Consider the following 14,769-nt stretch of genomic DNA (forward strand, 5'->3'; position numbering starts at 1 on the left):
TGGGACCTTGGCGTTGGTATTTATTTTTAGAAGCACCTAGTTGATCTCTTGCACTGCCAGAGTTGAGACTACTGCTCTGGAGTTGGTCTTTCACTCAGTGATTGTGCGTCTCAGGGAGATCACTTGCCTCTCTGAGCATCATCTGGAAAATAGAAACAATAGCTGCCTTTCCTAACTCGCATGTCAGGCGTGTTTTGAGAAAGCAATAAATTATCGTTTGCTGATGTCCTTAAAAAAACTGAATGGCATTATATGAAGTATTGTCATTAACTGTGAACAACACCAGGTGAAATGAGGAAGAAATCACGTTATGTTATCATCAACCCCACCCTGTAGAATGCAGGGAAAAACAATCTCTGCAGTCACTTTTAGTCTACATGATGGAATTCACTAGAAATACTGCAGAAGGTAGGACCCTGCATTTTGACACATCTACCAAGAGAGGAACACTTCATTCGTTTCTTGGATCTCAGAGATCCATGCAAAACTTTTCCTTCCTTTGTCCTGCTCTCAGCAATCTATCCAGTTCTGGGAAGGAACCCAGAAGACATAAATTTAAATACAGAAGAATATATCCATAAGATAATGGATCGGTTGCCAACTGATACTTTTCCAGAACAGAGCTCCAACCACATGCACGATTATATGGTGCAAAATCATTATAGTAAGGTTGATAATCAGAGTGGGAAAAAGTAACCGCAAAAAGATAGTCTCTTATTTGTATGAGGCACATTACATTTCAGTGACATTTGATCAAAGGATACATATGTTGACAGTCCGTTATGAGTCTGATTGTTTGGAATAACGAATATTTGAAAACAGGGGCTTATGGAGATCATGCTGGCTACACACTAGTCCTGCAGTACTCCAAAATTTAGAGTAGGCTTTGGAATGCTTGGGGGAGGAATCTGGCTTTTCAGGAGCTTCAAGGGACACCAAGCAACAAACAAATTCAGCGTCGCTGAGGTAGCGATTCTTCTGACGAAGAGTTTTGAATTGATGGGAAGGTTTGTGCCTTTGGACCTTTTCAGAATTCCACAGGTCCCGTGGATATTAGATATTTGTATTTACCGCAAGTATTTATTATATGATTCTATAAAAAATATATGCATTATGTAAACACATATATTTTTATTATATGTCATTATTATATTTTGTTCCTTATAGAAATCTAAAATTGCTATGTATTTTTTAAGCCCACATTTTAATCCATGTGCATTAGTATTTCGACTTGGTGTGTAATACAATATCAGAACTTGTATATAAAAAGAAAACATAAAAAGTTCTTGCTTCGTAAGCCTAGAAAGAAGGGACGCCTGGTCAGTGAGGGCTATTCCCGGCGATGGGTTACTTCCTGACTTCTGAATTCAGGCACAAATACATTCACGATGCAGAATACAAGCAAAACATTTTCTTTTCATTGAAATGTGTTTGTCAATTGCACGGAATGATTCAAGCTTGTAACATTCCTTTGGCAAACATTGGCAGATACAGACTTTTGTCATATAAATCAGTGGCAGTCTGAGCCAAAGACTCTCTCTCTCTCTCTCCCTCTCAAATATTCGACAGCAGTATACACAAGAGCTAAACAATGCCAAGACTAATATTGTTTTAAATAGATATATGCTACATTTTAAAAGGAAAGGAAATAAATGTCAAATCAGGCCTGTTGGATCACAAATAAGTTATGCTGCACTCAGGAAACAGAACGCGATGCTGTTTTTCCAATCCATTTACACTCCCTGATTGATAACTATTGACTTTCTGATTAGCCTTTCAGATGGGTCCAACTAAATCCAGGGGCCCCCTTTTCCCCAAGAGTCCTCGTTCCCAGGGTCGCTTGAGCTGTCTGCATGGCCTGCCACTCTCTGCCGCTTTCCCGCTCCTCTGATGGGATCCCCCACCCTGCGTGTGCTCCCTGCTCTGTGCCTGCTGATTCTCCCCCTACCTGCACTCTCGCTGGAGGGCCTCTCTGATTTTCACAATTCCTGTTACCATCTGTGTTTCTTTCCTAGGGCTGGAAGCAGATCATCTCACCCTTCCAGAGAGCAGGAGTCCCAAGCTATGGTGCCCACAGGGCCTCCGGAACCCCCGAGGGAGGACCCCTCTGCTCTTGTGCCTTCCAGCTTCTGCTCGGGGATCCTTGGTCGTCCCACTCTGGCTGCCGCCTTGTCATCACGTGGACTTCTATCTCTGTGCCTCTGACTTCCCGTAAGGACACCAGAACTGGATCGCTCGTACTGGGCACCCTTGATGTTTTGGAAACGGTGGGAGAAGTTGAAGAGTAACGGAAGCTTGGTAAGAAAAGAGGAAGACCTCCTCAGCAACTTACAGAGGGGCCCCTATGTCCTGTAGCCAGTGGGCAGGCTGCTGAGGGCCATGTTCAGGACTTGATCACAAGGGTAGAGGGTCCCGGAGAAGGTGGCTCTCTTGACCTAGGCAAGCCTGCTGGCTGAGCTCAGGGCCCTGGGAGAGAGGGAATGGAGCTCTGAGGTCAGATCAGAAAATCTGCACTGAGGGGCACCTGGGTGGCTCAGTTGGTTGAGCATTTAACTCTTGAATTCAGCTCAGGTGGTGATCTCATGGTCATGAGATTGAGCCCTGTATTGGGCTCAATACAGGTTCTGTGCTGAGTGTGGAGCCTGCTTAAGTTTTCCTCTCTTCTCTCTCTCTCTCTCTCTCTCTCTCTGTCTGTCTCTCTCTTTCTCTCTGTCCTTCTCCTGGTTGCATGCTCTCTCTCCAAAAAAAAAGAAAAGAAAAGAGAAAAGAAGAGAAGAAAAGAAAAGAAAAAAGAAATAAAAGAAAAGAGAAAAGAAGAGAAAAGAAAAGAGAAGAGAAGAAAAAAAAGAAAAGAAAAGAAAAGAAAAAAAAGAGGAAATCTTCGCTGATGCACTAGGCAGTCTTGGATTCCCAGAGCCCTCTGGCCCCCAAGTGCAGAAATACCGACTGTCACCTGTTAGAGGCCAGTGCTCCCCCATCAACTAAAGACATGAGGGCCTAAGAGATGTGACCCGCAGGATCCTGGACAACAGCACTCTCTGGGGATGGGTCATGTCTCAGCTTGGCTGGGGAACACTGATCTGCTAATGGAAGAGAGGGACGTGACAGCAGAGAAGGGTAGAGCCCAGAAAACGTGTCCCTAGGGAGCGAGTGAGTGTGTGAGTGAGTGGGTCTCGAGGCTGGTGGTTCAAGACCTGGGAAGGTGGGCAGCACACGGCGTAACAAAGGAGAGAGTTCACCCATGTGGGGACCTGTCCTCAGATACAGAATTTGAACCTTGGCAAGACCTGGGAGTCGGTGTTACCAAGGTGCAAAAAAGAATGCTTTTCAGAAGGCTGGAGAAAGCCATGGCCCACACTCAGTGCGGCAGACGTGCTGGGATTGTACCAAGTTGGTGAACAAAGGGATTGAAAGGCTCCAAGAAGTTGGCACATAGGGGTTAATATGCAAGGTGACATCAGTCCCTTCTGAGCGTGTGCGGTGTGTGCGTGAGAGAGTGTGTGTGTATGGGTGTGGGGTGTGTGTGTGTGTGTGTGTGTGTGAAAGGGTGTGTGCGCATGGGTGTGCAAGGTGTGTGATCTAGTTCGAAATCTCCACGGTCTTGTGCTCTGTGTGCCTCGCGATCTGTCTGAAGTCTCCCGCGTGTGTGTTTGCTTTGCGGGCTGGAGGTGAGGCCACGGGGCTACGAGGCACTCCATCCTGCTCGGTCGCCAGAAGGGGCTTTGCGAAGGGGGTGCACGTGGCTGGAGCCCAAACACCCAAAACCGGGATAAAAGGAGACTTCCTATCTTCTCTGAAACTCACCCCGGCGTATCTTTTTTCCTTAAAACAGACGGCTTTCAGAGTAGTTTCAAGTTCAGAGCCGAATTGAGAGGCTAACGCAGAGAGTTCCCATGGCCTTCTGCCCCCACATGTGCACGTTCCTCCCTACTAACAACGTCCCCCACGGGTGAGGTGCATTTGTCACAATCGATGAATCTGCACCGACACATCATTATCCCCCAAAGTCCACACTTGACACTGGGATTCACTCTTGGTGTCGTGCTTCTGTGGGTTTTGAACAACGTGCGGTGACGTGCCCACCGTTACCGCCTCGTGCGGAATAGCTGCTCTGTGCCCCGCTGCCTCGTCTTGCCTTTCCTCTAAACCCTGGCAACCGCTTCTCCTGGTATTGCCTCCACAGCTCTGCCTTTTCTAGACTGTGGGAAACACACAGCACGGAGACTTTTCAGACTGGCTCCTTTTGCTAAGTGATATCTGCATACCTTTTTCTTCTCTCCCGTTGCTACTATGCTCTGCTTCACAATTTAAACTTCAGCGGTTTAAAATGCGTGCAGTTTTTTGGCTCATCCTGCCTCCTTGGCTTGAGAAGTCCTTCTCCTCTCTTCTCTCATCCCGGCGAACCCTTCCTCTGGGTTCATCTTGGAGACAGTGTCCCTTCCTAGGAGTCATTTCTGGCCGTCCCCCGTCTCTTGGAGCTATTATTTCCCCCTTCCACCTGCTCATGATGCTCTATGCACATTTTTTTTTTTTAATTTTTTTTTTCAACGTTTTTTTATTTATTTTTGGGACAGAGAGAGACAGAGCATGAACGGGGGAGGGGCAGAGAGAGAGAGGGAGACACAGAATCGGAAACAGGCTCCAGGCTCCGAGCCATCAGCCCAGAGCCTGACGCGGGGCTCGAACTCACGGACCGCGAGATCGTGACCTGGCTGAAGTCGGACGCTTAACCGACTGCGCCACCCAGGCGCCCCTATGCACATTTTTTTCATCGTATTGAGCACCGTTGGTTGTGGCTACGTGTTCACATTTTGTCATCATTCTGTGTGATTTTATGTCCTATAGGCTGGGACCCACCTTCACATTCCAAGACGGTATCCGACGCCCAGGAGGAAAAACAAGCCACATTTCTGCCATGAACTCAAAGGTTGTGAGCACCGGCAGGGAAAGAGTGACAAGGACTCACGGCCGGTCATCCGGAGGTGACGTAGGAAGAGTCGATGCCATCCAACGTGTGGCTTGATGGGGGTTTTCATGAACTGGCTATCATTTCCCAAATCGGAAGGAGACGTGAAGACTCATTAAGAAGTGAGGACGCACATAGTCTCCCTCAAGTTGGCTTGAGGGAGAGTGAAACACGGCAGCTTGAAGCAGAACACGTCACTGAAGGGGTTGGGGCTCAGAAGTGGTCGCTGGGCAGTGATCCCTGGGAGGCAAGGCGTGAACAGCAGGAGAGACAGCGGCAGATGTGGTGACTGGCAGATGTTCGGGGAGCATCTGGTTCGATGCTTAGAGAGGGAAAGGCTAGGAGTCTTCCCACCGGGTCGGTGGCTCCACGGTCGGTTAACGTGGTCAACGGAAGGCTCAGATGAACGGAGACATTTCCCCATGTCGTTAGGCATTCTTTAGAAACATAGTTGTAATGACTGCTTAATATTTTGTATCTGACTTGGTCATTTGTTACTTAGTCCTTCTTTCCTATTGAATAGTTATGTCTAGTTTGGTAGCGTTGCTGAAAGAGTACCACAGAGAGCTCGTGTATATATACATGCCTTTGTTTTCGCATTTCCGTAAATTCGATGAGTAGCAGTCGAATGACGAGGCCAAAAAAGGAAAGACACTTTTTGTAACCTCTTTTAAGGTTTGGAGCGTGTAAAACACCTACATGATTCCTAAATCAAAAAATATATAAAAGGATACATTCAGAGCATGCTCGCTGTATTTCCATACCCTCTACCTGTCCCCATCCACCTCGTAGGCAACCATTGTATTTAATTTGTGAATTTCTCTTTCTTTCGCTTCTTTTTAAAATAACATGAAATATGTACCTGCATATTACATGTGTAATGGTAGAAGATATATAATAACATATATTATATATTTTTTTAATTGCTTCCTCTTTGTCACACAAAAGTTGGTATGATCTATATACTATTCTGTACCTTGGTTTTTCATTTATCTTTTCAGAAGGACCTTCCTCATTTTTTAAAGTCTGCGTCCCATTCTATTATGTAGTCGTATCATAATTTATTCAACTGTTATTTCCCTCTTGATGCTCATTTGGATTGAGTCAGTCTTTTGCCTTTATAAATAAACATGCGCTAAACACCCTTGTTATTATGCTGCTTTGCATTTGACGGGGAACCATCTGAGTAGGTTCGTAGATTCCTGAGAAGAAGGCTATGAGGTCAAAAGATAAATGCACGTGTAATTTTGTTAGCTTCTCAAACCCTCTTCCGTGAAGTTGATACGATTTTTTTTTTTCATGTGAGAGCTCCGGTTTTCCCAAAGCTTCACCAACAGAACGCGTTGTTAAAACCACACGAACATTTGCAATCCGCGCAACCAAATTCGTTGCCCCAAATCTTGTATCCTAATGGCCTAGAGGGTGAAAACTGCTTCCGTATCTCACTAACCCACTTCCCGGATGTCTTCTGAAGAGAGCAGCCAAGAGAATGAAGATCCTTGTCACCCGAAGAAGATGGGTTTCTCTCGGCATTTTGGGGCGGGACCATTTTTCATCTCCACAGGAAGTTTAGTGCCTTTGGAACCTTCCCAGTAAATACTAATCATTAAGACCACCAAGAACCCCTGCTCATTTCCTGACACTCCTTACAACTCTGGGTGGGAACCACTGGAAGAAAAGAGATTTCAAGATCAGGGAAAACACAAGAAACTTGAACACGTGGTCACCATCTAAGAATGGCTATTGATTGATTGATTGATTGATTGATTTTTGACAGCGAGAGAGACAGAGTACAAGCAGGGGAGGGGCAGAGAGAGAGGGAGACACAGAAGCTGAAGCAGGCTCCAAGCTCCAAGCTGTCAGCACAGAGCCCGACGTGGGGCTCGAACCCACGAACCAGGAGATCATGACCTGAGCCAAAGTTGGACGCTCAGCCGACTGAGCCATGCAGTGCCCCTTGCTGTCTGAAAATATTTAAAACTGGTCAGGCACCAAATGCAAGAAGAGTTGGCAGGTCCTGGGGATACATAGGTTTTTAGCTCAACATAATAATAATTTTCCAAAACCAAGACTTGCCAACATTGGTGGGATCTTTCTGACAGAACGGTGCTCTCTGTCTCGGGAGGTATAAGTGGGAGCCCGCTGGCCATCCTGCCGGAGAGCAGGGATAGGAATCGCCACCTGAAAGGACGGGTTGGACTGGCTGACTCTATTGCTAGTATGCTGTCTCATAAAACAATTCCTTGTTTCTTCAAAGCTGCTCTCTGATGCTTTGCATCCTGAGCGGTCTCTACCCTCACCGCCTTCCTGAGGCTGGCCTTTCTATCTGGCACGTGCAACCCTCCACATCTTGTCTACACTTAAGCCTCTCCAGTTAAAACCAGTTCAGTGCTTCCCAAGACTCTTCTATTAGGAGAAAAGAAAATTTGGAGTTTGTCTAAATATTGAATTTTCTAAGAATGAATTTGAATTTTCACACAAACAAGAAAAAATTGTATGGGGATATCTCTAGTGACTAAAGCCACAAATCGAACAGCATTGTTTCGCTGTCTTCTACGTGAAAAGCATGTAGACAGGCTCTCTGAGAATGCAGCTAACTTACAGTGGAACTTTCCGGTCAAAGTGAAGCTGGTCTCATCTCTCCTAGACCTAGATTCTATGTATGCCACTGAATTTGACCTGGTGATGTGTATAGCAAATAGCATTACTGCTCTAAAACTTGAAATGCAAGCCTCCATCTGCTGCCCAGGTGGATTAAGTTCTATATTTAAATGGACTCAGGTGTTGTTCCCCTACAGTTGGGCACTTTCTTCCTTTACTAATCAAAGTAAACAATGGAGCAATTAAAAAGAAAGCAAAATATTGCGAACACTGAGTCCTTTGTATGTGAGGGGGGCTTTTTAATTTTTCTCTTATTACTTTTTATTCCAAACGTGACATAAGCCAAAAATTCATTGCAACAATCGCATCAATTATTTGAAAACACGTAATTCCGGCAACTTCAGTGATTGTGTGTTTAACGAATCCATATTGTGCACATATTCTCTGCCAGCCAGTAGACGGGGGGAGGAGAGCCAATAAAAGCCACTGGAAGAGAATGAGCATCTGCTCAGGCGTCTAGCCAGTTACCATTAACCCTAAGGTCTGGAAGATTCCCTACCTGTGCTAACACAGTGTACGGGGCAACCAAGTACTGGAAAACCGGTCTCCCCAAACACCTGGCTATAGAAAAGTCAGACGTCAACAAAAACAAAGCAAACAAACAAACAACAAATCAGTGGAAGCGGAGAAATGCAGAAAACACCCCACCCCCATCCTCATTCCAGAACTGTGAGACCCTAGACCATCACTTTCCCTCTTCGGGCCCATAATGATTTCTTTCTCTAAAATGGGGAGGCCTCTTCCAGATCCGTGCTCCTGTAGTTTACTCTATGCTTTTGTGATTTACTTGACTGCAGTACGTTTCTTCTCTTGTTCTGGAATTGCAGATACTGTTTGCAAGTTTCACAGGATCCATTTTACGCCCACGTTCTTGGCTTTTCGTGGTAGATCCAGCCGAGGCATTAGACTCTGCTGGAGCCCAGCCTGACGGCGAGTCAAGGGGATGTGGGATCTTCTAGACTAGAGAGGAACCCACTCCCGGCAGGCCCAGTAGATGGGAGGCACGTCACAGAGACCCAGAGGTACTCAAGAGAGGAGAAGAAAGTATTGAGGACAGTGGAAGGACATCTGCAGAATGAAGGGTAGAGGTGATGTGGGTGGAGGGGAACCAGTAGAAAACCACCCTTCAAACTTTGATGGTTTCGGGATCATGGGAAAGCCAGGCATGTCACCCATAAGAACTCTGTGTAGACTCAGAATGACAGAAAGAGAGGGACTTGGCCCTACGCTCACCGCCATTTTTATTGACACAGCATTAACTGCGGTTAATTTCACAAACACTTTCTTTTTCACCAGGGTCTTGAAACATCAAGGTTGAGGAGGAGTAGAGATCATAAGCTGGGCAAAATATCTCCTTCACACCTAACAACTTTCCTGAGAATCATAGAATTTAGGATCCTAAAGGAGACCCAGAAGTGATTCATCCAAACCCCTCATTTTTAAGTTGAAGAAGAAAGCAAAGCCACACCGGGGTTTGATGCTTGTGTGGGGAAAAAACCCAAGAACAGAGATTGACTCTTTGCTTCAACGGGCCCTCGTTTCAAGTGCAAAGTCTCGCTTCACGGATGGGGCTTGTATCTTTTGCAAGGATTCCTGATGGGGGGGATGTGTCCCACCCTGTTTAATTATGGTCACCTTTAGAAGTAGACTCTTTTTAGAAATAGACTCTTTTGTCTATTTTTAAGGCTATTTTAATCTCTTGCACAAAACTGTGAGATTCACAGGGAGAAAGATAACTCAATCACTGTTTATGTTGAAAAAGATCTCAAAGTGAATATCAATTGTTCACACTAAATACATAACCACCATGCCTTAAATAAACAACTTTTAGCTCCACTTAGAATCGTGTAAGTTATATATCTGACCCCCCCTAGACCAAGAGAGTATAGTAGTCTGAGTAGATTGCTACAGGATTACTTTACTGATGTTAATTTTCTAAAAAAATTTGTCTAAAAGGATGTCTATTGCCAGAGAAGATGGAAGGATTAAAATTTAAAAAGGAACACTTTTGATAATTCTAACATCGGGCAGACATTCATTCATCCATTCAGTTGTCACATAGCCAACCAGGAAAGCTTTGTAACGTAAGGTATCCAGTGCATTCAGTGATTGCCAAGCCATTTTTCTACAAGTGCTTTTTTGTCTTTTTTTAAAGCTGAGTTTCCATCTTATGAGTTACCTGTATCCTCGGTGACAAAGACCATCCCAAAGGTAGTTGGCGTCCTCTAACTCTTGATCTTTAGTTTCCAAATATGCAAGTCAATAGTTAGGGTGAGACTTTCAGTACCAAACCTGAATCATAACTTAAAAACATGTGATCGTGTGTTCCTCCAGGTACCAAGGGTTGACTTAGGAATCAGTGTATACTTTTTCATCGACAGACCTATGTACCAGTGATCTTCCAGGTTTACAGGTCATTCGCTCTACCCTTCACGTCCCCTCAATGGTGTAAGAAGATGAGCTCCAAGAAATGACTTAGAAATATTGGGACTCGACGTCCCTTTGGCTTTCTCCGTGCTGTGCCTTCGCAACAGCCCGTTCTCCTTCCCTAGCTGACAAGTGGTCATATTTCTCTACTCAGGGCAGCCCTTTGACAAGACCTGCAGTGCAATTGGCACCGGGCCTCCTTTGTGTCTCAGGCCACCGTGAACCGTTAGTTGATGTGTATTTCATACAAATATGGACGATGGTTTATGGGGTGCTGATTCATAAAGGACTAGAGCTAACAGAATCGAGCCCTTTTCCTGATTTGCATTCCCGATCGCTTAGTAAATAATAGCATTTATCTAAAAAGAAAATCTAAAATTTAAATGAAGAAACAATGAGCTCTTGGGTAGGCGATCAAGCATTAAAATCGAACACAACTGTAAAGAGATTTACGTCATCATAAAGATCCTAGTCTAAGTAGAAGAAAGAAGGGGAGAAGTCTACGCACAGAGGCAGGAAGTTTGTGCCTGTTGGAAAGCCATGCGTTGATTGACAGGCTCCTCAGGACAGCATCCGCTGTTCAGAGAAACTTCAAGAATTATATGGGTTTTCTGAGGGTCAAACGTAAATTAGAGAAACAAATCCTATAATAGTGTCCTTTAAATTAGATTTGCAGCTGCCAAGGGAACTTATGGGTAAACATCTTTAAATGTAAACAAAGTGACACAAGTCAGAGGAGAGGGGGCAGGCTCTCAAGTGTCCTTTCCATTCTACCTTAACTTCAGGACCCTAAGTTTGGTTTCTTTTCTCCCATCTCCCCACTTCCCACCCAAGTTAACGAAATGAAACCTTCCGTCTTAAAGGCTGTATATTTTTTAAGTGAACATAACAAAATTGCCAGGTACTCAGCGGCCAGTGAAGACAGAAGCTCGTGGGTAGTAGGAGGCCTTATGTTATTGATACTTGTGTTCGTTCCTTTACAAATAAGACGATGGCGTGGGTTTTTTTAAAGGTAAAAACCACTGCCTTTATTTCAAATTCAGGAAGGACAAAAATGAAGATAATGACAAGAACAACAACAAAACTACACAAAGTGAACAATCCTGATGTCTGCTGACGTACAGCCTACGAAATAACAAATCACACCCGGATAGAAATAGAACATCATCTCTGAATAAGAGAGCAACCTTTAGTTTCCAGAGATACATGATTCAATGGGCATACGGGCCAAGAAAGAACGAAGGGGGATTATGTAATGGGTGTAGGCAAAGTGACTCACGATTAAACAAAAGCGAAGTGTGGGTAAAATTCAGGAAGGTATTGTTCTTGCCCAGGTATTGCCATATTTGTGGAGTGGAGTTATTGATTTTGTTTTACAACATGTGTGGATATCTGGATGCTATCTAAAGACTTTCATTCACCCCCTGACAAGATGTTCTGACAGCTGTTTCCTCGGGTGGACTCTGTTCTCTGTGTATTTGCCTCAGAAGTGAAATCACCCCGTTTTGATAGGCATTCAGCATTTTGTTTTAATGCTAATTTGCTGCTTGACCTTTTGCTTCATAAACTAAGAGTACTTAATGCTCACAAACATTTGGGAATAAAGCGTTTCAGAGGTAGAGCATAGCCCATCCTAAGACCCTCTTTTCGGCTAATAAAAACGATTTCCTCACAATCTGGCAATGGAAACTCCATAGACGTTTCAGTTACCTAAAAACCTGAAGTGGTGAAAGAAGGTGGTCCATTAAACAGGAAGAGAGATGTATTCAGGTATGAAGCGGAGTTTTCCTTAGATAACAGTAACATCAAATGCAATTTTGCACGACTGCATTTTTCAGTAAGTATCATACTATTGCATTTGGATTTTTTCCTACCGTAAGAATTGCGTGATAATCATTTTTGTTATTTTTTTTTTTGAAATCATGTTAGTCTAGGCACGCATCTGGATGGAAAAATTATGTCACTTGGAAAGCAGTGATGTTTATGAGAAAAGGGAATCCACAAGTTAAATTCCCAAATATTGTAAATGGACACAACAGGGCGAGAAAATGAACTGGGCATTCATAAGCAAACACAATAATTGGAGATTTAGTGAGAATTTCAGTGTTCAGTTTTTCTGTTCCCAAGAAATATAGGGGTTTACACCTAGTATATCAGGTTACAGTGGGACTTTCTAATGCAAAAGTCACTTAACCTCAGTCTGCTTAACTGCAAAGTCAGTTTACTGAATTCTAAAATTGGGATTTGGCCAGATGGTCTCTGAAGTCTGCTCAACTGTGACAAATCGGGCGAGAGCCAGAAAACTCTGAGGGTCCACGTGGAACCAGGGCTGGAGAGAACTGTCCAGAAGCAAGAAAGCAAATCCTTCCCCCAGGGGGAGGTCGTGGGTGACCCGGGACGCCACATCTAACAGAGTCACTTCCCAAAAAACTCCAGACTCACTCTGAAACCCCAAGAAGCTTGCTAAAGTCACACACCCAGGAAGTTGGCTTCAAATCCAAACGGTCTCACTCTGGACTTAACTAGTCTTAACCCACCTCCTGAGGTCTTGGCTCAGATACGCCCCAAGACGGCACCCGCTCTCCAGGCAGGGGTCATGATCGGCAGAGTGCGAGATGCCTCACCCAGGGTTTCTCCATCTTTACCCAGGCTTTCAAACCCTGCCCGTTACTCTAATGATCGAGAGAAAATGGCCTTTCTGCCAGAAGTCTGGAAGTAGGTCCCTCAATTCTTATCTTCACTTTGATGCTGAAAACGCGATGCCATCGACTCCCCAGCAAGAGAGGCTGTGGCGAGGCCGAGGCTTTGGGGGCCCCCAGCAACACCACCAGCACCCTTTGCTTCCACTTCCTGGCAGAGGCCTGAGACTTGTCTGTGAACACAACTGTGTGGGCTGAAACAAAACCTTCCTCTTTATAAAATACAACAGTGGAGCATCTTAAGGAATACAGCAGAACAGGAGAGAAAAGTCAAGTATTTCCCCTCTTATGTCACATATATGGTAAGTAAGCCTCAATTTTGTTTCATTTTCCGTATAAATATATACTCCTCCCTGACATTAAGTGTAGTTCTTACTGCGGGTTAAGTTAGAGAACCCGGCTGAGAGAAATTCAAAGTGATGTCTCTTTGATAAGGGGTAAAAGAGAATAATGGATGTGCAAAAGAACAAAAGACCGATACTGATAATAAGCTCACGTTTGTGCTCAGGAAAACATCTAGAATGAGTAGCGTTAACGCTGGGGCTAAGAAGAACCAAGAACCACATCAAACGAAATAACGGATTTTATGTGTATGGAACCATATATAAATGCCATGGAGATTCTCTCGATCTGTGTAGACCCATCGTCAAATAAGCCACATTTTTAGGAGTGAAATATTTGTATGTAAACTAAGTTGGGTCTTCAGAATTTGCTCTGCTTTTAACCCATGTTGCCCCTGGAGTATGACATTGCTCGAGGATGATGGTAGGCTCCCACGCGATCCTCAAATGAAGAACCGTTTCTATCTGAGCAGCAGGAGCAAACACACCACACTCTCCCTCCGCCCTGCTCTCAGTCCTCAGCGCCTGGAATAAACCCGATGGCTGCTGGGACGGGCTGCACCTGGGGTCACCGCCCAAGGTCGGGGTGCTGGACGTAGAAAGAAGTATTCACTCGTGCGTTACCGGGGCACGGTCTCCACGAGAAGGACGCACACGTGGACAGTGTGAGGAAAGCGGGTCTGTGGTTTCCTTCCCACGCGCCCCGTCTCGGATTTCATCCCCGAGTGGCATGGGTCTCTCGGCCCCCGATCTCACTGGGTAACTCCGCCAGTTTACGTGGGTGCACCCTGCCGGGCCTGGGTCAGCCATATGCCGGTAGGAACGAACCGGGGAGAGAGAAAGACAGGACAAGAGCTCGTCTTCTCGTGGCGGTCATGGATGTAAAATCCCGGCAGCACAGTGGGATTCCTGGTAATCAGTGTGACACAATGAATGTTGACAAGACAGACTGTTGATATGTTCATTTGCATACAGATGTGCACCCTTCCTTCAGGTTATACACGGTGGGCCCGGCGGGAAAGGCCCAGGATACTCCTACGGAGTATGGCTCGATCCCTTCAGCGAGGCCTCCAAAATTCTCTATGCAGAGAAAGTGGCATTTTGTTGTCGAAAGTAGAATTTATAAAAGAGAGAGGATCTGAAGATCGACAAGGGGCCAGATCATGCGTAGTTGCATGCTTCCTTGCAGCGAGCGGGGCGATCTTACGAGGCCATCCGCAAGTGACCTTGCAGTCCACGAGTGACCTTGGAGGCAGGACACTGGAGTGCCATGAGGAGACACGCAGGAAATCATTTGAGAACGACATCTAACCATTAAGGATTGATTTCGCTCGTCAAGTCCCAGCAGCGAGCAGGTCTTTGGTAGCGGATCCGCAGGCATCGTGGATGGAAGGATCAAGAAAGATCCATCGCTCTTGGCCTAAGGTAACCTTCTTTTCAAAGATGTGTGTTTCACCGTGTTGTTCTTGCCATATTGGTCTTTTCTTTTTCAAAGAAATGGAGATTCCAATGAATTACAACATTTTAGGCGGGGTGGAAACCAACACCTCTGTCTTCCGCAAGGAGAACTGCAAATTTGAGACCCGTCTGTTGGTTTCTGGATTCTGTTTTAAACTCATCAGGAGGAAACTGAGTGGAAGCATTTAGGCATATTACCCGAAAAAAAAAAAATTGA

This window comes from Panthera onca, chromosome D3 (genome assembly GCF_046562875.1).
Source record: "Panthera onca isolate mPanOnc1 chromosome D3, mPanOnc1 haplotype 2, whole genome shotgun sequence".
Taxonomy (NCBI): Eukaryota; Metazoa; Chordata; class Mammalia; order Carnivora; family Felidae; genus Panthera; species Panthera onca.